The sequence below is a fragment of the Schistocerca serialis genome, chromosome 9, assembly GCF_023864345.2.
Source record: "Schistocerca serialis cubense isolate TAMUIC-IGC-003099 chromosome 9, iqSchSeri2.2, whole genome shotgun sequence".
Classification (NCBI taxonomy): domain Eukaryota; kingdom Metazoa; phylum Arthropoda; class Insecta; order Orthoptera; family Acrididae; genus Schistocerca; species Schistocerca serialis.
The window spans coordinates 359,247,715-359,251,703 of NC_064646.1; positions in this window are offsets into that span (position 1 = coordinate 359,247,715).

A 3,989-nucleotide genomic window follows, 5' to 3' on the forward strand; every position below is an offset into this window, starting at 1 on the left:
GTGATATTCAACCGATACCACTCATGTCCCACGTATCTGACGGCACTTGTCCTTGCATGACCATTCTTCAGTTACCAGTGGTAAAGGAATGGGAGAGAGCTTGAAGTGGTAAAGAGGTTACATGCTCCCTGCCAGTACAACAAGGAGATGGTTACTTAACCATACAAACAAAGAAGTTATATAGTGCTGTCGATTTCATATCGAAGCAAGCAAGGTCAGAATTCTAATAAACGATTCTCATTCAAATTAGGATGCAGTGGATCAAATCAAGGACTGATTAACTACAGAAAAGAATGAAATTTCCATTCTTTAGTGGAACGTGTGCCAAAACGAACATTCTAGACAGAATAATGTGTGTCGAACCCACTGCTACCAAGTGTTTGTTAACTGGAGACTACTCAATATCACGCAGACGACGCATCGTACGAAAATAATGTTCTAAGTGAAAGTAAATACTAATAAAGCGGACATCTGTCTGTGGTGAAACCGGCCACCTTCTAACCACCCCTCCATCGTAAGCGGCGTCAAATTCGTATTTTCAAATATGTAGCCCCCACTCCAACCATTTTATTGCATATTCGCATTCTACACTAAAAATATTTATGGTTTATTCAAACTGTTTCCCATTCGTGGCAGATGGTGCTGTAATCGAAAAATATCAAGTATAGCTGTGTTTGCAATAAAGAATTGACTCATTTAATTTTACATTTCATGTAGCGTAAACGTAAGCTTTTGTGTTCTAACTGCTGATATGTACGTTCTAAAATTACTTTTGTGTTTTCTAGTTCTATTGTTGACTATAGTGCTAATTCAGAAAATCATACAACACCGTTTCTCAAATTAGAGGGCACAGAAAACGAAACAGAGGTGGTAAGAACCCTACGTCTACTGCATATAGGTCTACTAACTTCGTAAAAGTTTGAAAGTGATAGTTACAGAATGGAACTCTGAATCAGTCCTGCAGATCAGCTCAAGTAGCATGATTTTACCTTCAATATTAGCAGGTGAGAGCATGAGTTCCGATCTGAGACGAAGTTTAATATCATTGAAAATGCTCAAAGATTAAGAGAAATGGGTCTCTTTAAATTTATCGATATAATACGAAGAATCTGTGGGTTACAGTACCTCAAATTTATAATTTGCTTACTCTGAAAATCGTTGTATCGCATACGACAATTGTTTATTGAAAAACCAAGCCAAAATTTTGAAAAAATGCATTTTCTAAATCTGACATGTCAAGCTGCAATGTAATAAAACCATCTGAAATCATACTTTCGTTTAAGTTTTAATTTTGAAATTATATTTCATCTTGAAGCCAAATATAATATGGTTGGTGTCGCACGTTTCCACTAACATAATCCTATAGACACATTAGATGAGCAGAAGATTAAAGCTGCGACAATCAGACCATGTAGTGATGGTTTACACTGAAGTTTTTAATGATTTTGTATTTTCAAAAAAAAAAAATTATTTAACCATGGTCTAAAATTAATCAGCTTATTATTAAGGTATTCGTATATTCCGAAGTTTGGTTTGGTAGCCCACTAAAACCTTACCTATACATTGCACTCCTTACCTTTATTCAAATTACTTTGAAACCTCAACTAAACCACAATGTTTGTATTCAGTACTGGGACAGGAATCAGTGCAACCTTGTCTTGTGCCTTTTCTCTCTGAGGAGACACATCTTTAGTTCGAGAAATCAGTCGCCAGTTCTCAAGGGAGAAAAACTGAACATTGATTTCGCGTTTACACTCAAAAGTATAAGGAAAATTTTTCCTTCAGAGTATTATAGGCTGATTTTAGTGAAATAGAGAAGCAAGGAAGGATTAATTTGTTTCTCTACTTCTCCCACTAACTTCACTGAACTTTTGCATAGGGGAATGACAACCATAAAATGCATTTGCAGTTACGAACGCGAATAACCATCAGCTGTATAATGGAATGATGTCAATAAAAACTTGTGCCGGATTGGGGCTCGAACGCAGATTTGCCACTTTACTCGAGCAATCGTCTTAACCGCTGCATGACTGGCCACCAAACCTGAACTTTCGTAGGTCGTCCCTTCTGCATCACGACCTGTGCTCATGCAGCCCTTATGTAGTCCCCGTACAGAGGAGTGAATTTCAATTGACAGTTGCTGCCTGGTATAGACATGCATGTACAGTATGTCCAAAGGAACATTGCATTGTTTCTCTGAACAAGAAAGGCACCGCAATATCGTATTTATCCGCCAATACTATGCAGCGACATTCGATTAAAATCTCCTCCACTCTACGAGAATATCATAATGTGAGAACGAGCGCAGATTGTGATGCAGGAATGACGAGGTATGGAAGTCTCAGCCTAGCCAATAGTCGCGCATAGATAACCAAAGCGGACAGTTCGCCTTCGGCGGCGAAGAAGTGCAGACACAGTGTTTATGTCCTCGTCTCTGCGTGTGTCTCGCGTTAGTTTACCTTCACAGCAGTACTCACGCATGTTCGGTCAAAGATAGAATGGCTAACTCCTGCCCCACGTTCAACTATCTTTTTACGAATGTATTTGTGCGACCAAGAAGACTCGCCGTCGAACAATTTCTATGTGACGAAGTGAAGATCCCCCATGAAGACATGATTGGAATACATTCGTCCACCGTTAGTAGCGTGCTTTATATCATATTGATAAATGACGCAGCATGCGACAAGATCTTAGCTACGAGAAAGACTAATTCAAATTTCGGCATTCGGATGGCTACATCGAGCTATTAATTATTGAATATGGCGGTCTGGGATTATGCACGTACCGTATATTCGAACTTCGAATAGCCGGCAGAAGATGTGATAGCGGCATTACGCCCTTATGGAACAGTAATCCCGTATGTAGCAGAGAAATGCATACATTTCACTACAGCCCAGCTTTGAACTGAGTGTGGCAAGTCAGCACTAAGTTAAAGAAACACGTCCCGTCCCACCTCATTATTGGCGATTGTTGGGCCAGACTCATATGATGGAAAGCCAAAGACCTGTTCTGGATGTCGTAAAGAATGGCATCTGCGAAAGGAGTACCTCATTGCAGAATTACACAGCTGCGGACTGAAGGCGCTATGGCACTGAGACCTGATGCCCTCCAGACACCTGCACAGCAACTTCCACAAGATATTTCACAACCTGCACGAACCAGGGAGGCCAACAGTCTACAACTGCGGCCTGCGGATCACCCGGAGATCCTGGTGCCAGATGAAGATGTTGACAGATATGAAGGTGATACAGATGATGATGCGCTGGCTGTGCCTAAGGCCACCTTCATTCCTGAACGACGTCCCTCATCCTACTCTGAACCATATCCCTGAAAACGAAGGCCATCAAAATGACACAAGAAGAGGAAGCTGACATCGACAGTAGAGTCGTGCTTCCAGGAGTCCGTCGCACGTCCACCAAATGTGTCCCAAGAGGAGGTCTGATACTCAGTTGCTGGTACCCAACCCCATAACGGGCAGGACTATTTACCATATGACTCTGGAACACAGTGACGCCCTGACGACCCCAATGCTGGTTCTTGACAAGTCGCGGGCACAGACACACCGATGACAACGGTTCTTTATTAGCACTGAACGAATCTAACTGCCGCGTTTCGTGGGCGGACGACGATGTTAGTCACCAATCAGACAAAGAAACACTACAGGCCATTGCAATGAACTGGGCGTGACAGACAAGGCTTAAGACCCTACGACACCCGTTCTAACCGATATCAGCGCTCAAGGCACCGTGCTGCCGGTGCAGCCGTACAGAATGCCACCATCAGTTTGAATATGCTCGATTCCTGTGTTAAACTTCAATTGCTATGTGCCACGTTAGGGGGCAGCTGATTTTGATATTTCCCTGTTCCAAGAGCTATGTATGGAGATTTGGGCCGATTTTTATTGTTACGTTGCATACGTCACCCCAGCAGCGATCATAGTGCACGATGACATTGCAATAGGAGCCATGACTTTCTTCCAGCAAGCACGA